The following is a 20,054-nucleotide window of genomic DNA, read 5'->3' as shown; positions in this document are numbered from 1 at the left end:
ATATTTCAGAATGTTAATGTGGTGAATACTTTAAGGTAAGTAGGGTAATAGATGATAATTTGGTCATAAAACTTCTTTTGAATTAGATTAATGCAGCTGCACACTTGTTATTGTGCATAGGGTGAGTTATTATACAAAGAGTCAAAAATTAGAATTTCCTCTTCTTATATTCTTTAATTGTTTTGTCTGGAAAAGCATGTTTCCCATTTCTCCATGGTTTACCATGATACCCTCTCAATGGACAGGAATGAAGTATCAATGAAATGTTCAGGACTTAAAATACAGCCTAAGTAAACCATATTTCTATGTAAAGTAATCAAGTATTATATTAAAAGCACAAAAATATAATTTAGCAGTTATATTGTATGGTTTTGTTTAATATGTTAAGAGTTTTATAGTTAAGTGTGAAATTCCCAAGAATAAATACAGAAATATGATTAAATATTTTGATGAACTTTTTAATCCACATACGTGGGGGAGAACTCCCCAATTTTATGATACATTACTAATTGTCAGCTATAAAACCATAAACTACATTATATAAAATGAAGTTTGTATTTATATATTTATGAATATATGTATATACATATATGCATTTAAAAATTAATTGAAAAGAGGGCATGAACAATAAAATGTTCAGTGACAAGTATATGGGTGGGCTTGCAGGTAAGAAAGGGAAGGCATAGGTGATGCTGTTGTATTATAATCTTAAAAAAATATAAGCCATATTTTCAAAATCTGATCAAATATGTTTTTTAAAGGTTTAGTTTTAGTTTATGTGTAGGGATGATTTAAATACATGTGGCTTAAATGTATGCTTATTGCATGCATAGGTCAGAAGAATGTTTCAGATCTTCTGGAACTAGAGTTAATAGATTTTAAGTGAAGAGGTATTTTAGTCCAGCAACATGGTTGCTTTGGCAAGGGATTACATCCAAAAATATAGTCCAGCAGGAATGCAGACACATCCTGAATTTCAGTGTTATCAGGTTGAAATATAGACATTCCTTTAGTAACTCCCTTTAACACCTAAAAATGAACATAAGTTTAGTTTATAGAAGGAAGTTCCATATTTGAAAGTGGCATCTAGCTGAGGAGCAGACAAAGTGACAAATCAGAGAAAGGTTTGACAGAATGATTTATAGATAGGATAAGCCCAACTCATGAGAATAGCTGGAAAAGGAGCACATATGCAAGAACAATGTGAGAGACAAAAAAGGGTGGTTTTGGGTTATTTTTATCAGGACAATTTTACAAAGACAGGTTGCAGAGAACAAGCTAGACAGAATAAGTCAGAGAACTAGAAGCCAGATGATTGCTAAGGTTAGTAAGGCTAGGTAGAGATATTCAGTCCAAAACTGAGAGAAGCCAGATTGAATCAGTGAGTTTGGAAGATTAGATTGTAATGAGGCTCGACACTTCCAGACCTAGGCTTAGGTATAGTTAGAACAGAGAAGAAAATGCTCTGGGCTCAGCCCAAGCCATATATTTATACAGTATGGGTACAGTTCTCATCTCATTCCTTCATCTGAGGAAATAAAAGTGACATTTACAGTTAGTCACCATGGGGATTCTGGCAATTCAACTGAATCTTCTTCAAGAACAAGTGTTCTTAACTACTAAGCCCTCTCTCTCCATAGCCCCTAGCTTTATAATTGAAATTTGAATCATGTACAATTTCAATTGGTCTCTGGTTTAACACTCTCAAAAGTGAGCCTTTGGTGAGGCTCTACCCTCATTAGTACATTAACTCATTCATGAGATTATAATTAACCAAACCTCAGGGAGGTGCTTAAAACATGAGGAACATGCAGATATACTTAGAGGAATTGAATTTATGAAACATGAACCTATGGTTGCATATTGTTTTTGTTGTTGTTGTTGTTGTTGTTTTGGTTTGGTTTTTTTGTTTTGTTTTTTGTTTCGTTTTTAATTTGCTTCCTGGCAAATATGAAGTAAGCACCTTTACTTTCAGCACAGGCAAAGTAACAGCAGAGCCAAGTGGTACTGGACATAAATCTCAACTATGAATCGGTATTATAAATATTTCCTACACTATGTTAATTTTCTCAGGTATTTTTGCAGAAGTGAAATAAAGTTAGCTAGCATATATAAATATAATGTCAACATTTGTTTGAATCTAGAAACAGAAATAGTAAGATACCCTTATTTACCTTCATCTCTTGATAGGGTAAATGGCACAGAGATTGTCAGTATTCAAGTTGCTGAGAAACTCTGGATGAAATAGTTTTGAATTATTATTAGCAAGTAACCATTAGTTCTACATTTACATGTATAATATATTAATAATTTGAAGAAATATACAGCATTTATCTTAGATTAGATGTGAACAGCATGCATTGAATGCTATTGTGAGTTTTGTTAAGCATATCATTTTGTGCTGTATCATGCACCACAGATGACAGATGTATTTAAAATAAATAATGTCTCACTCTTTCAGCATAATAAGTACATACAAAACCAATGCTGGAATTGCTTAGAAAGTCTGACTGAATTGATTGAAAATACAGCCTCTCTAGTCCTTATAAATCATACAATATGACATGTTGATAGCTTCAACATGTTACTCCAGGAATATTTAGTTATTATATATTTATACATATGTCCATATGTACTTGTCTATTTATGAAAATACTTAAAACATGGTAGCATTGTGTTGACATTAAAGTCATTATTAAGAATTACATAGCCTTTGACAGCTCCATATTACGTGTTGTGGAGGGTATCTATGAATAATATTTAGTCATTTATTTTGACAACACAAAACATATTTTTCCTGAGTATGCCATGCAATACATTTCTACATTGTTATAGCACTGTTTGGTTTCAGAAACTTTTAAAAGTATATTTGATGATCAAAACAACCTTGTAAAGTAGCTAATAATATCCTTATTGATATATGAAAAATGGTCATGTCTGTTAGACTCTACTCTTTTAGTGCTGTATCATGAAACTATTGACATTCCTTTAGTGAATCATAAAATACTGTAATCTTATAAATTTATATTACCAGTTTATTTTTATACGCTACACATTTACAACTAGACATTATATATCTTAAAGGCATAACTTGTGTTGAATATATTTGCTCCTTCAAATATGTATACTAGATTAATGTCTGATACTTTCTATGTGTATAAGATACTGAAAATGGTAATTGCTTTAAAATGATATTTGTTATTTTATAATGATTATGCCTAAATATGAATGCCTAGTTAGGGTTATTATTGATATGATGAACCACAATGAACAAAACTACATAGAGAGGAAAGGGTTTATTAGGAATAAGCTTCCTCTTCACTGTTCATCACTGAGAAGTCAGACCTGAAACCTGGAAGCAGTAGCTGATGGAAAGGCAGTGGCAGGGTCCTGGTTACTTGATTGCTCCTCATAGTTTTCTCACCCTGATTATTTTTTCCCTTTTTTATTGGTTATTTTTTAATTTAGGTTTCAAATGTTATCCTCCTTCCCTGTTTCCCCTCTACAACCCCCTTTACCCCTCCATCCTCCCCCTGCCTCTATGAGGGTTCTCCCACCCATTTCTACCTCAGTGCCCTAGCTTTCCCCTATCCTGAGACATTAAGCCTCTGCAGGATCAAGGAGTTCCCCTCCCAGTAATGCCAGATAAGGCGATTCTCTTCTACATATGCAGCTGGAGCTATGGGTACTCCCTGTGAACTCTTTGGTTGGTGGTTTAGTCCCTGGGAGATCTGGTTGATTGATATTGTTATAGAACACAAGAATGTCATTTTAGAGTTGGCTTTGCTCATAATGGGCTGGGATTGTCCTCATCTATCAAGAGAATTAAGAAAATATTTAATTAAGAAAATTATTTATAGGCTTGCCTAGAGTTCAATCTAATGGAGGCATTTTCTTAATTCATTTTCCCTTTTCTCAGATGGCATTAGATTGTTTCAACATGAAAAAAACTATACACTATGTGGAGTTTTAGTGTCACATCCTATACTTTTCTTCATGATATTTAAATAAAAGTGTTAAATGTGTCCACATAAATCAGTGAAAATATATGGATTGTCATAATTCCTAGTGATAAGCTATTTATTATGTATATATTACATAACACATAAATGATATTTTCAATAAGCTTAACAAAAAGTCAAATTTATAGCCTATAACCCCCTTATGTAGTATTGTTTAGATGTGTTAACAGAAAGATCACTAAAAGAATACCTGACAAATTATCATTACCAACATGAAATTCCCATGTTACTTTCAAGGCAGAGATTAGTAAAATATTTATTTATATATAGCAATCAAATCAATAATTACCATAGTAACATGGTAGTGATCTGTCACTACATCACATTGTCTTTCTTAAAATCACCCCATACCTTAATATAAATATGATATTCAAATGCAATTCTAATCATGCAATTAAAAATGTACTCAGCTCCTGAAATTGTTATTTTAAAGCATTATGACATCTCAGTAAAATGTCTTGGATGTGAGAAAGAAATGACCTGAACACTCAGTTCTAACTGGTCTTAGGTAAATTAATATTTACTATGCCTAAGAAACTTTATACAATAGTTAAATATGAAGACTATAATTTGCTAAAAGTGATATCAGAACATAACATCAAAAGTTTGAGAATCCTTCCATCTATCCACTTCCTTAAGCTGACTGATGTGAATCTATTGAAATTCGTATAGAACACAATTTTATACATAGTTCCAATTCCAAAATTATTTCAAGAATAGTAATGAATTTAGGTAAAAGAGTGATAAATCTATATGGGAGTGGCTCAGAAATCATTTTGAAAATACTCCCTGGAGGCAAGTACTAAAGTCGACATGTCAACACATGATATCTTCACTATTATGTCAATACAAACTCAAATGCCAGATGTGCCCAGTTAATACACAGCATGAAGGTCACAATGTATCAAAGGAATCTGCTAAGCAAAAAGTTGTCACAAGATCAACTCAGTGAGATATGTTCCAAGCATTATGATTTGATATATCTAACATTTAAAAAAAAAAATGAAACTTTTGAAGTTGTACTGCTGCCCTCTTTAGAGAATATTTTGATAATACAAAATTGGTAACTAGGGCAGATAGAATAGGAGATTCAAGTGAAAATGCAAATAATACGATGGGTCCATGGGGAAAATATAGACATACCTGAACTTCACCAAAATATTTGCTTTTGGAGAGGCAGCAATTGTATTTTTGTGACAGGAAATCCATGCCTCCAAGTAGACCTTTTTGCCTTGGCAAAGAAGAATAAGATGCTGAGTCTAATGGTTTTGCAAATTTACCACACACCCAAAGAACAAAACTAACTCAATTGGTTTAGTGTGATTTTAGTACAAAGAAACTTTGTGTAATAAAACCAAATGCAGTTATTTATACCATCCTTGAATCTTCTCATTGATTTCTGCTCTTATTCTCCCCAGGGTCCAATTCTTTTTCTTATTTATTTATTTATTTATTTATTTATTTATTTATTTATTTAAAACTCCAGATTTTATTTGACTCCAGGGTCCAATTCTTTTTCTTTCTTTCTTTATTATTTATTTATTTATTTTAAACTCCAGGTTTTATTTGACTCCCTGTCCTCCCTAGACTGTTTCACATCCCCTACCTCCTCCCAGTCCTACTGTCTCCATGACGATGTCCCAACCCCCAACCCTGCCACACCAGACCTCTAAACTCTCTGGGACCTCCAGTCTCTGTTAGGAACAACTTCTCTGACATAGACTCGGCAGTCCTCTGTTGTATATGTGTTGGGGACCTCATATCAGCTTGTGTATGCTGTGTAGTTGATGGTCCAGTAACTGGACGATCTCTGAGGTCCAGGTTAATTGAGACAGCTGATCCTCCTACAGGGTTGCCCTCCTTCTCAGCTTCTTCCAACTTTTACCTAATTCAACCACTAGGGTCAACAGCTTCTGTACATTGGTTGGGTGCAAAAAAAAAAAAAAAAAAAAGTTGAGAGAGGTTGCTTTTGGTGAGTGTTCCATAGCCTCAGTAATATTGTCAGGTCTTGGGACCTCTCCTTGAGCTGGATTCCACTTTGGGCCTGTCACTGGACCTTATTTTCCTCAGGCTCCTCTACATTTCCATTCTTGCAGTTCTCTCAGACATGAACAATTATAGGTCAGAGTTGTGACTGTAGGAGGGCAACCCCATCCCTCACTTGATGCCCTGTCTTCCTGCTGGAGGTAGGCTCTACAAGTCCCATGTCTCCAAGGTAAGGAATTTTATCTAAGGTCCCTATCTTTGAGTCCTGAGATTCTCTCACCTCCCTTGCTTCTGGGACATTCTGGGAGGTCCCCCAATCTCCTACCTCCTGAAGTTGCTTGTTTCTATTCTTTCTGCTGACCTTCAGGGATTTCAGTCCTTTCCACTCACCCAATACCAGATCATATCCCCTCTCCATTCCCCACATCCCCTTTCTCTCCCAGGACCCTCCCTCCCCTCTTGTGATTTCTTTCTTCACTCTCCCAAGTGGGACTGAGGCATCCTTACTTGGGCCCTTCAGCTTGTTGACCTTTTTGAGTTCTGTGGACTGTGCCTTGGGTACTCAGGACCTTGTTTGTTTTTGTTTTTGGTTTTTGTTTGTTTATTTGTTTTTTGCTAATATCCACTTATTAGTGAGTACATACCATACATGTCCTTTTGGGTCTGGGTTACTTCTACAGACCACTCCAGTTGGGTATGGGGTCCTTGGAATGAGAGTCCTTGAAGCTAGGTGCGTAAGGATTCAGTGGTAACAAACAGAAACAAACACAGAGGCAGTTTGAATCTGAGCATATTTTGCAGCTCACAAGCAGAGGATTTTATACATAAAATTAAAAAAAAAAAACATTAGAAAAGGGAAGACCAATAGGTGGATACTTCATTCCTCCTTAGAATAGGGAAGAAAATACCCATGAAAGGAGTTACAGAGGCAAAGTTGGGAGCTAAGATGAAAGGATGGACTATCCAGAGACTACACTACCCGAGGATCCATCCCATAATCAGCCACCAAACGCAGACACTATTGCATATGACAGAAAGGTTTTGCTGAAAGGACCCTGTTATAGCTGTCTCATTGAGGCTATGCCAGTGCCTGGAAAATACAGAAGTGGATGCTCACAGTCATCTATAAGATGGAACACAGAGCCCCCAATGAAGAAGCTAGAGAAAGCACCCAAGGAGCTGAAGGGGTCTGCAACCCTATAGGTGGTACACCAATATGAACTAACTAGTACCCCCAGAGCTCCTATCTCTAGCTACATATGTAGCAGAAGATGGCCTTGTCAGCCATCACTGGGAAGAGAGGCCCCTTGGTATTGCAAACTTTGTATGCCCCAGTACAGGGGAATGCCAGGGCCAAGAAGCAGGAGTGGGTGGGTAGGGAATTAGGGTGGAGGGAGGGCATAGGGAACTTTCGGGATAGCATTTGAAATGTATATAAAAAATATCTAATAAAATATATAAAATAAAATAAGCCAAACATTACAAATCTTAGAAACTATATCCAGTGAAAGAATCACGAATACCAACACATGTGTTCAGTGAATCACAAAGAGAACAGGTAACATCATTATAAACCATCAAAATATAACAATTCTAAAAGGATGTATTCAGTAGGGACTGTCGTCCAAGGCTAGTGGCATATTTACAGGAGCATGTTAATAAATCTTTAATGGTCAGTGCTCTTAAACTCTGAAAATAAAGTGTTGGTTTCCCTGGGGATAAGGTCATGTTAGTGGCCCCATCTCTAGGGAGGGTTTCTTACCCTTTATTCTTGCTTAAGATCTTGGCCTATTCTACCAATAAAATGTAAAAAAGAAAAGGAATAAGAGAAAACAAAACAGATATATTGCCATGAAAACTACAGCTCAATATATATATATATATATTTTTTTTTTCTCCAGCAAAGTGAAGAGTTTCACAACTGGTTTCAGGAGGCTTCCCCCTTTTAATATTAATCGACTCAGTCTGTGGATCTTGTCACACATGGCAGGTTGATATTTTCTAGTTCCATAATTTTCAAGTTCCATTTTGCCTGCAAAATTCAGGATGTCTGCATTCTTAATAGATGAGTAGTATTCCATTGAGTATATGAACCACATTTTCTCTATCCATTCTTCTGTTGTGGGACATCTTGGTTGGGGCTGGTTGTGCCAGACTATAGCTGTAGTCGTTTTCACCAGTCAAGGTGTAAACTCTTCCAAGATGTCAAAAATAAACATATCTAAGTCTGGGTCTCACTCTTCTCACTCAAGGTCGGCATCCAGATCTTGGACTCATTCATTTCCAAAGTCTAGGTCCTGAAGATGATCTGTCTCTCATTCAAGGAAGCATAGGCTGTGTTCTAGGTCTAGTTCCAGATCATATTCTGTAGCTCATAACAGACAAAGGAATCACCCCAGAGTATATCAGAATAGAGATTTCTGAGGTCACAACAGAGGTTACAGGAGGCCCTGTTACTTCCGTGAGTGAAACCGAGGCTTTTATTCATGGAACCAGTATAAGCAAGGTGTCTATGGAAACTACCGCTCCAATTGGCAGAGCTACAGGCAAGCATACAGCCCTAGTCATTCTCATCCTGGTTCCCAAAGAAAAGGTCCCCTTCATCACTATCCAGAAGCCATTCTAGGACTCTGATAAGTCATCCTCTAACAGGTCAAGACGTCCCTCATCCTCCCAGTCATCCTCTAACCACAGCAGAGTTGAGTCATCTAAGCAAAAGTCTACAAAAGATAAAAAGTCCTCATCTAAGGATAGCCGGCCATCTCAGGCAGCTGGTGATAACCAGGGAAATAAGGCTAAGGAAGACATTCTCTGGACAAATCCTCAAGATATAAAAAGGGTCTCAGAGCTCAAAGCCATGGCCAGGTGGTAACACCTATGGCACTAGTTATGCATCACAGGCCTCCATGTCTGATCTAGGTCGCTGTGGAGAGAAGTCCAGCTCTCAAAATGCCCCCTCCAGCCTGTGGTGGTTAGGGTAAGGCCACCAGGCCCTATCCCTGGGCCAAAACCTAGTCCTCCACTTTCTAATGCTTCCCAGGTTGGCTCATCTATGTCAAGTGGTGCTGGGTATCAGTCTAGAGCACACCAAGGTCAGTTTGACCATGGCTTTGGGTCTTTGAGTCCATCCAAAAGGAACCCTGTGGGCAAGAGTCCACCAGCCACTGGCTCTGCATGTAGTTCATCTCAGAAAGAGGAGAGTGCTGCTTCAGGAAAAACAGCATCCTCAAAATGGTATCTGGAAGAGCAGAAGATAAAGAATGGGAAGGATAAGCAACAGAAACAAAAAAATGCCAATAAAGAGAAGCCGAAGGAGAAAGGGGGCTTCTCTGATACTGATATCAAAATGAAATCTGATCCATTTGCTCCCAAGACAGACACCGAGAAGCCTTCTGAGGCAGCCAGTCTCCCAAAAAGTATAAGTTCCGGGATGTCTTTGAGAAAAAGATGTGACAAGCTGGGAAACAAAGGAGACTTTTCCTGAGGGAAGACTTCCCTTTTACTCAGCAGGACCAGGATAATGTCCAGACGGACTCCTTCGATGAGGACCTTGCATGACCGAGTGGCTCATTGGCTCTGGAATGAAAGATTTGTTGGGATCTAGTCCATAGCAACAAAAAGTGGGAATTCCATTCCATTGTCCAGCACATACAGTCAACTCAGTCTCAGCATAGTCCCTCAAGAACTGTTTGCCCAGCACATAGTGACGATTCTTCATCATGTTAAAGAGCATCACTTTGGATCCTCTGAAGTGTCATTGTGTACATGCTTTACTAAATACCTATAGAGAGGAAATGAAAAAGAAGCAGCCAAAAATAAGCAAAGCCCAGAGATTTACAGGAAGAGAGATTCAAAAAGCATGGCTTGACTCATGAGGAATTGAAAAGTCCTTGAGAAACTGGCTACGAGGATAAGGGAAAATAAAAAGATGATCCTGTTGATCTTCGCCTTGATATTGAACATCGTAATAAACATAAGGAGAGAGATCTTATATGAAGTAAATCAAAAGTGTCTGTGGATTCCAGAGACTCTAGCCACTCGAGAGAATGATCAACTGAAAAGAAAGAGAAAACCCACAAAGGATCAAAGAAGCAGAAGCACCACAGAGCAAGAGAGGCGTCTGTCTAGGTCCTCCTCCTCCTCTCCCCAGTCATCTCATTCCTACAAAGCAAAGGAAGCAGAGGAAGGGGAGGAGAACACCACAGGTTTTGGCAAATCCAGATTGGGAACCAAAGACTTCATAGGTCTGAATGAAAGAGGCAGCAGAGCTCAGGGAACCTCTTAACTTCCAGCAAGAGGGAGAGGTTAGGGCAGAGAAAACTATTCTGGTAACAATGACAACAACATCAACAATGATGTTCAAAAAGAGAAGCAGGGAAGAAGAAGGGGATCAATAGTTAATACCCAAGAGCAAGAAGTATTGCAGGAGGAACGGGAAAGTGAGGGCAGTGACAAATGGATAAGCAGAGGCCACAAGGAGCCTTTTCCTGAGGGGGAGGGGGCAGTTCATGTTTTGGATGTCCAGTAACAGCCCCAAGTGGACACATGGCAAGTTCAGTGGGGAGGAGAAAGAGATTGAAGATGATGAGAGTAGGACAGAAAATAGGAGGACGGTTTACAGCCCTCAGCAGAGTAGGGGCCTCTCTGGATGGAGCCTTTGCCCAGGAGAGAATGGTGCTGGGAGAGGCTGGTGGAGCTAAATAAACAAGGAGCCTCATGAAGATCCTGAAAACCCCACCCCACAAACCATTAGCCACACAGAATTCCACGACAGTAAAGTGTGTTCCTGGTGCCGTCTCACTGGACAGAGGACAGGACCCTGCCAGCAAGCCTAGATCACAACCATGTTTCCAGCAGACCACATACACTGGTCTCCTGCTGATGTTGGTGTGGAGTTGGGCAGAGTAGGGAGAAGGATGCTGATTCTTGGACTTCAAGACTTTGTTGGATCCAGAACAAACACTGTTGTATGTTATACAATTTTGAACAATAGTCCCAAACACAAATAAAGATGACTAATACTTAATAGACTCAACACATTATCTTTATTTATACATTTATGTATACATATATATATAAATATAATTATTAAAAGGAGATCAAGAGTTTGAGAACAAAGGCAGACTCAGAAGGAGAAAAGATAGGACTAAGTAATGTATGTGTAATACTCATCTGTGAAATTTCCAATAACTAAATAATTTTAAATGGATCAAAAATAGTCACAAAGAAACATCTGATATTTGAAAAAGTCTTCTTTACTTTTTTTAGAAACAGAAATACTTTATTCGGAAATGAAGAAATATTGAGAACGTTCTTGTGTTAGTGAACAGAAGAAAAAACAAATAATTTCAAAATAAAAGGACTGTGCATTTTACAGTTATAAAACATGATGTTGAATTCAACAAAATTATGATACAAAGTTTCTAACCAGAAACGTTCCTGTCCAAAGGAATTACAGGGACAAAAAGAAAATGGAAAAGAGACTGGATGAAGGGCCAAGCAAGGACTGCCTGACCTAAGGATCCATCATGTTTGCAGACACCAAACCCAACACTGTTGCTATGGTGAAGAGGCACTTGCTGACAGGAACATAGTATGGCAGTTCTTTTGGAGGTTCTGCCAGCAACTGACCAATGCTGATGTGAATGTTTGTAGCCAACCATCAGACCCTGGTGGGGGAGATGGCAGAAGAACTGGAGGAGCAAAGGGTGATTGCAATCCCATTGGAAGAACAACATAGGCTAGTCTGACCACCCAGTTAGTGCTGCTGGGTGACTAGACCACCAACCAAGCAGTACATAGGGAGGGATCCGTGGCTCCAGATGCATATGTAGCAGAGGATACCCTTGCCTGACAGCAACCAGAGGGGAGGCACTATGTCCTGTGGAGATTTTATGCCCCAGCATGGAAGGATGCTGGAACAATGGGTAGGAAAGAGTGGGTGGGTGGGGTAGCACCCTCACATTGGCAGAAAGAGGAGTGGGAGATCAGATGTGGGATCAGAAGTTGGTTGAGGAGTAACCTGGAAGTGGCATATCATTTGAGATGTAAATGAATAGAATGATTAAAAAAATCAGTTTATAGTTTGTTAAAATTTATTGACAGTGAAATAAGTAGTCATGTATAAGTATTACTTGTGTGAGTTGTGATTTATGTCTCTTTAATGTTCACTGACTCTGTAACTTTATCTAATTTATTTCATTATGGCTATACCAAAACATAATAAAAATATAGTGGCTTTAAAAAGAGAAATACATTGTCTCACAGTTTTGGAAGTTAATTAAAATCCAAGATGAAGGCGTAAAAAATTGAAGGGAAAACTCTTCCTGGTCACAGTGTTTGAGTTACATCACAGTAATTCCTTAAATCTTTTCACACAGCATATTTTGTACATGTGTTTATTTCCCACTCATAAGAATCCTTTCAATATTATGAATCCTGTTATTGAACACACCTTAAATTATTACATCTGTAAAGATCTAATATGTAAATGAAATCTCAGTTTCGTATACTACTATATGGTAGAATATAAGCATATGGAGCTGGGTGTGAGACATTTTGTTTTATGACAATAGATGTTTTCATTTACTAAATTCTTTCATAGTTATTCAGAAAATGTGAATCTACTTTCTCAGATAAGTTCTTCAGTTATATTAAATATATTATAGTTTGAAACAACCTATAACCTGCAAGACAGAAAATATATTTTTTTTACTGAAAACCAATATCTGATGAAAATCAAACATGCCCTATTTTTCTATAGCTGCTGCTCTCAAATCATGTAAAATGAAATGAAATGAACCATCTTGTCAATGTAAATTACACTGCAATTTGAATTTTAACTTCATGAAATAAGTTCTGTTGAATAATAGATAATAATTCAAAAGGACTAAGATTCTTAATATAGTACTAGATACAAAAGGAAAATTCCATATTAAGATAAGTGGTATATTAAGCCACTTCACTTATTGTGAAATTAGTGGCATATTAAGTTACAAACTTTTCATGACTAATTTTTGTGTCTAGTATTAGCTCATACATGTGTATCTGAAAAAGTTATTTACACTTTTGCTGACAAAGTTTTAGTGGGTTAACAGTGTCTTAATGGCTGATGCTTTACAAATCACTAAAGGTTTTCTTTAGGATGACAACAAAACATTTTTGTTATTAGAATTATAATTGGACCTATAATTAAACATGAGTCCTATCCATCCTCAAAGGATGATATTGACAGAATGACCTATAAGAAAATATGCTATAGTAAAATATTTTGCATTATATTCTGATTTATGCAATATAAAATTAGAAGTACAAATATAGGAATAGATCTTAAAGTTAAAGAAGAATTGAAATAAAGTTCATAAATGTAGATTAGGTTGCATTTATCCCTATGACATATTAAGGAGACAATTTCCAACTATTTTAGCCAAAGTGGTTAGAAATATTTTATTTGTTGGCAGGCATATAGTCACAATATGGTTACAATATAATCACAATATAGAAAATTAAAATATTTTTATCTGCTAAGGTAAAAATATAAAATTATAGATATTATAATTTGAAACTAGTTAATTACATCAAATGTATCTACTACAGAGAGATTTCAGAAAGCATATTTTCTATTACAAATCTGAAAAGAAAATTTTTGTTATGAATCTTAACATTGTAATAACTCTAAATATAATCCTTTCTCTGTATTAAAATGTATGTTCTAGAAATCACAAGTGGTGTAAGATAATCTTTACATGAAATATGATGGTCACTGAATATAGATTTCATGTTGTAAGTTTCAAGTTGGTATCACTTAACTATAAGTGACAGGGCATAGTTGTTAAATTTTGAGTCATAGTACCAATGGAATCAGTGAAATAGCCTGTCACACTGAGAGAACCTTGCCATGATTCTTAATTGATTATCATATTTGAAAAGGATACATACAGAATCTTAAGAGGAATTCTGGTTCTAATGAAGATTAATATTCTATGAATTGCAAAAGTAGAGTCTCAAACTGTTCAATTACTGTTGAAAACAGAACTAATACATATACTTACAAATTCTTCAATAATTTGATATTCAGATTACCAAGAATATGGAGTCCAGTATATTGCTAAAAGTTTACATGTTTTTTTATATTTTACCCTGACTTAACTCAGTAGATTGCTTCCAAAGTCCCAAAGGCTGATTGAACACTATAAGAACATATATATATATATATATATATATATATATATATATATATATATATATATATATACTCCTACTGACTTGTCTTTAACCTATCTATTTTGTGACTTTAAAATAAATAAGTGAACACAACTGTTTCTTAGTGAACAATCAAACAAATAACAGGATAAGTAGGATTAAAATAGTGAAAATTGCATTTCTCTAAAGTTTATCTAAAGATAAACTACATAATCAATACAATCTTCATCAAAATTTCAACACTTTTTTTCATAGACAAAGAGCAAATCTTAACTTTTGGAAAAAGTAGATATTAGCCCAAAAGCTCATTAATACCCACAATAAAACTCACAGACCACATGAAGCTTAACAAGAAGGCAAGGTAAAGTGTGGATATTTCAAACTCACTTAGATGGGAGAACAAAATAATCACAGGATGCAGAGGGAAGGAGTGATCTGTGTGGGAGTGATCTGTGTGGGGATGAAAAAGGGGAGACAGGACCAGGTATGGAAAGAGACAGGAGAGAAGTTCAGAGGGCCAGCAGAGAAAATAAAAATAAGTAACATTGAAGGGTGAGAAAATTGGGGAACCACTAGAAAATCCCAGATGCCTGGGATATGAGAGGCTCCCAAGATCCAATGGGGATAATGTTAGTTGAAATACTCAATAGCAGGGAGATAGAACCTGAAGAGACTACCACCAGTAGACAGACAAGGACCCCAATGTAAGAATGGCTCACCCACCTATCTTAAACAATTTAAACCAGAATTGTTCCTGTCTAAGGGAAATGCAGGAACAAAAAATGGAGCAGAATCTGAAGAAAGGCCATGCAGAGACTGCCCAACTGGGTGATCCATTCCATCCACAGACAACAAACACCAAAACAATTGCTGATGCCAAGACGTGCTTGCAGACAGGATCCTGGTATGGCTGTCCTCTGAGAGACTCTGCCAACACCTGTCTAAGACAGATTCAGGTACTTATAGCCAGCCAAGTATACAAGCAAGGGTATACAGTTGGACACAGTGTAATACATTACAACTTCCACAAGATTTTTAAGTTTTTTTTTTTTTTCTCTGTTGGGTATGTGGAGGATGCAAGGGTGGATGTTGGGTATAAGTGAAGTGTGATATGAGTAGGATTGGGGTTCATGATGTGAAATTTCACAAAGAAGCAATAAAATGTTAGAAAAAAGAATAGGACTTTACTATAAGTTTGTGAGAAAGCATTCATAAATTTGCAAATAGCCTTGGTTGTTTAGGGATTCCTATGAAACCCCTTTAGGAAAAAAATGTACACCATTTCTTGTATATGAAGCTTCACTTGATGACAAGAGATGTCCAGTGTTAACACTATCTCATAATTATTTGGTGATTTTTAGATCACTTTAACATATGTGTATATTATAGGAAACTTCGATATTTGATTACTCTATGACCCCTCAAATGGCCCTTAGTTTTAACTGTTACCCTCTGATTTTTCTCACTGTTCCTGTTTATTCTTCCCAATCCAGTCCTTCACAATTTTTCAATCCATAACTATCCATGATATTTCCTCAAGCTAGGAAGATCTATGGCTATACCCTAGTACCTTACAACTCCACCTGACTTCTGTGGTTACATACAAGTGAAAGCATAGCATATCTGTCCTTTTATGTCTGGGTTACTTCATTCAGGATGATTATTTTCTAAAACATCCATTCACTTTTTAATTTTTAATTTTTTAATTAATTAATTGATTATTTTTTACACTCCATATTTTATTCCCCCCGTCTACCCTCTGACTGTTCCACATTCCATATCTCCCCCCATCACCCCTGTCTCCACGTGGATGTCCCCACCCACCCACCCCACCTGACCTCTAAACTCCCTGGGGTCTCCAGTCTCTTGAGAATTATGTGCATCATCTCTGAATGAACACAAACCCAGCAGTCCTCTACTGTATATGTGTTGGGGGCCTCATGTCAGATGGTGTATGCTGCCTTTTTGGTGGCCCAGTGTTTGAGAGATCTCAGAGGTCTGGATTAATTGAGACTTCTGGTCTTCCTACAAGGTTACCCTTCTCCTCAGCTTCTTTCAGCCTTCCATAGTTCAACAACAGTGGGCAGCTGCTATTGTCCATTGGTTGGGTGCAAATATCTGCATCTGAGCACTCCAGATGACCCAACAAGCAGCTGAAAATTTTGTTTTTAACAACTGAGTAATATTCCATTGTGTAAGGGTACCACAATGTCTTTCTTCATTCATCTGTTAAAGGATATTTATTCAGTTTCCAGTTTTGATTTGTTTTTTTGTTATCATAAATAGAGCAGTAATTAGTGTGGTTGAGCAAGTGCCTCTGCGATAGAATGAAGCATTTTGTATATGTCCAAGAATTGTATAGCTGAATCTTGAGGTAGATTGAGTTGGGAAGGCACTAGATGAGTGTTTCCATTGATCCATATCATCACCAACATAAGATATCTTTTGTTTTATTGATTTTGGCCATTTTGACTTAGGTCCTTAAAATAAGAAAATGCAGATGAAATCTAGGAGGAGAGGCCCTCTGTCAATGACAGGTCCACTCGCATTGAGTTGATCCTTAAAACTGCTGCCCTCAGGGCCTCAAGAGTCTCATAGAACCCCTCGGACCAATTTTCTGCAAGATACAAGGAGAGCTGTCTAGACAGATTAGCAGCACGAGTAAAATTTTCATATTGGACACTGGTAATACACAGATCGCCCAATTTTCTTTCACAACCCAACTGGGCCAACTGGTATAGGACACCTATCTGTTCCTCAACCAGATCAAGGCACTGATTCAAAATCATCAGCCCTCCCTTCAACTGGGCACTAGCAGAAGTTTGGACGTTGATGGCATCAGTCAGATCGACTGAAAGCTGATTTAATTTTGTGCCTATTTGGACAGTACTAGCCATAGCATACCCTGCTACTGTAGCAGCAGCTGAACTGGCTGAAATTGCTATGATCACGGCAGCAGTAATGCCAAAATCTCTTTTTTGATGAAACAGGGATAAGGTGGAGGGTGTTTCCACCGGAACAGGGATCCAATGTGAGATCCGGGCCACCATGGCACAGGTGTCCTTTGTTGCATCCCAACATTGAGAAATCCAACAGGAATTATTTACACAGCTTTCAAATGAATCATTAGACAAAATAAACAAAAAGGGAGGATAGACACATACTGGAGTCAAGCTGGTTGGATTAATCTGTGTCTTATTTAAACCAGAGATTACTTCAGTATGAATTATATATTTTTTTGTTGGTCCATATGCCCCAATCAGGGTATAATTGGAGAGACCAGTGTAAATGGCCTTTTCTACAGCACCTCCTTTTAAGAATACACAAGAATCCCCTTTTAATGGGATTAAGATCTCTACAGCTGCCATTAATCCCACAAAGTAGCCATTTGCGTTAAGAGCTCATTCTGCGGTCCTGCAAGAAGAGGCCCATTCTCATTACAAACTCTTCTTCAGGCCCAAACAACATATTGGGGGAGAAGGTAAAATATTTGTGCTCATCAATCCATCTGGCTACAGACGACTGGCAGTCTGACCATGGTGGCAACTCCCCTACATCCTGTCCACTGCAATGAGGAGCAATTCTGGGTTGACGAGGACGTGCCATCTCATTCCAATTGGGAGACAGGAATGTACCATTTAGCCAGACTGTTTATTGTCACCAAAACCATGTAACATGAATAACATCATTGTTTCCTTTTCTTAGGGTTTGGGTGAAATTTACAGTCCCACTATCTAAAAATGATCCTAACATACGGATACTGAGCTGAATACAGTCCACCTTTTGCAATAATTGAAAACATAGGGAACCCTGTTCTTGAAGGGAGTGATTTTCTCCTAACAGGACCCGTAAAGGGTCAAATGGCAAATATGGTAACTCCAGTTTTTTATTAGTAGTAAAGAATTTTGGAAAAACTATAGCATCATGGCGAACTGGCATTGCTTTAGGGAAAGCTGAGAGAATGGCCCATCTCTGTTCGCCCATCATACTAGGAACCTGAGACAAGTTCAGCATTGTTAGAATCAGGGGCAGTCCTCAGGAGGTCAGCATCTTCCACACCATCCTTGATTAATGTCTTGCCGGTGAGTCGTTCCAGCAGCCAGAATGGGTTGTCTTCCCTCTGTGGAAAAACACAAACAGCTCCCCTGGATCTTATCAAAATAGGATCCGGGCCTTTCCACAGACCAGATAAGACATCATTCCATTTCATCATTTCTTTTGGTCTAGCAGGGTCTGAGCTATGTCGATCAGCTGCAGAGCGACCTTGCTCGTCAAGATTCAAAAAATTAAGTGTAAAGAGTGCCATAGATACAGCTACTCTTGCCACTGAGGGCAGAGTCTCATCAACTCCCCCTTTTTTGTTTTATAAAATAAGACTTGAGTGTACGGTGGGCACGTTCCACAATGGCTTTTCCTTGAGGATTATACGGAAGGCCAGTCAGGTGAGTGACATCCATTTGATGACAAAATTGCTGAAATTTACAAAGGTATATGCTGGCCCATTATCAGTTTTAAGGATTGTGGGCTTGCCCCAAACACTCCAAGCTTCTAAACAGTGCTGTATAACATGAGAGGCTTTTTCACCTGTTAAAGGTGTAGCAAATACAACACCAGAGCAGGTGTCAATGGAAACATGTAAATATTGATTTCTTCCAAAGGAGGAAATATGAGTGACATCCATTTGCCAGACCTGTAATGGCCTGATGCCTCGGGGGTTTACCCCTACATGAGGAGTAGCCAAAAATTGACAACAGTTTTGACATTGGGTGACAATGTCACGAGCTTCTTTCCTGGTTAAAGTGAACCGGCGGCATAAAGTTTCACTGTCACGTGGAAGCGTTTATGAAATTCTCTTGCAGCCTCTGCCTGTGAGGACAGAGCAGCAGCCACGATTCTAGTGGCTTTGTCTGCCAAGTCATTTCCATGAGACATGGGGCCAGGAAGGCCAGAATGAGCCCTGACATGAGTAATATACACAAGATGTCTTCTATGTAACAGGGCTAACTGAATTTGCTGAAAAATGTGAACAAGCTTTCTAGAGGGTCTAATTAAACCAGCAACTTCAAGCACATTAACTGCATAAACCACAAATAAGTAATCAGATACAATATTGAGCAGTCCCGGGAAAGTTTCAAGGACCTCCAGTACCACCAAACACTCTACAACCTGGGGTGATGTCTCATTATATTGTTTAGATGTTACTTGGCCATTTACTACATATGCACCTATGCCAGATTTGGATCCATCTGTATACACTACTACCCCATCTGGAAGTGGGTGTTTGGCTGTTATTACTGGAAACACTATGGCTTAGCTTAAGGCAAACTGTAAAATTGGATGTTTTGGATAATGATTATCAATTTTCCTGAATAGGAGGCAAACAAGACTGCCCAATCATTAGATGTTGCTGCCAGGGTTTGAACTTGAGCAGAGGTATAAGGCACAATTAGCATATGAGGTTCTTTCCCAAAATGAGTAATGATGCTTTTATCCTCCGAAGTGCAAGTTGAGCAACTACATTAGGATACCACTCAATGATTTTTGCAGGGGAGGCATTAGGATGGACCCACAATAAGGGTCCATTTTGCCACAAGACTGCTGTTGGTAACTGTGCAGTTTTTAATATGCACAATTCAAATGACTTTGACTTGTCAATACATTGTAATTGAGCATCTTGTAAGGCCTTTTCTATAGTTTGTAAAGCTTGACATGCAGCTGGGGTAAGTGCTCCTTGGGAGGAAAAGTGGGTATCTCCCTCTAATATATCAAATAAGGGTTTTAATTCTGCTGATGGAATTTTCAAAAATGCTCTTAGCCAATTAATATCTCCCAGTAATTTTTGGA

General features: G+C 37.8%; 2 pseudogenes; both read left to right on the top strand.

Annotated features, from left to right (window-relative positions):
* The first annotated feature begins 8,210 nt into the window (after nucleotides 1-8,210).
* Nucleotides 8,211-9,461, top strand: LOC110287132 (thyroid hormone receptor-associated protein 3 pseudogene; annotated as a pseudogene).
* Nucleotides 9,460-10,644, top strand: LOC147004795 (thyroid hormone receptor-associated protein 3 pseudogene; annotated as a pseudogene).
* Nucleotides 10,645-20,054: the final 9,410 nt, after the last annotated feature.

Source organism: Mus caroli, unplaced genomic scaffold (assembly GCF_978045245.1).
Source record: "Mus caroli unplaced genomic scaffold, Mus_caroli_1 scaffold_5, whole genome shotgun sequence".
NCBI classification, from domain to species: Eukaryota; Metazoa; Chordata; class Mammalia; order Rodentia; family Muridae; genus Mus; species Mus caroli.
Note: the sequence above shows the minus strand (reverse complement) of the source record. Positions and strands in the feature narration are given on the sequence as shown.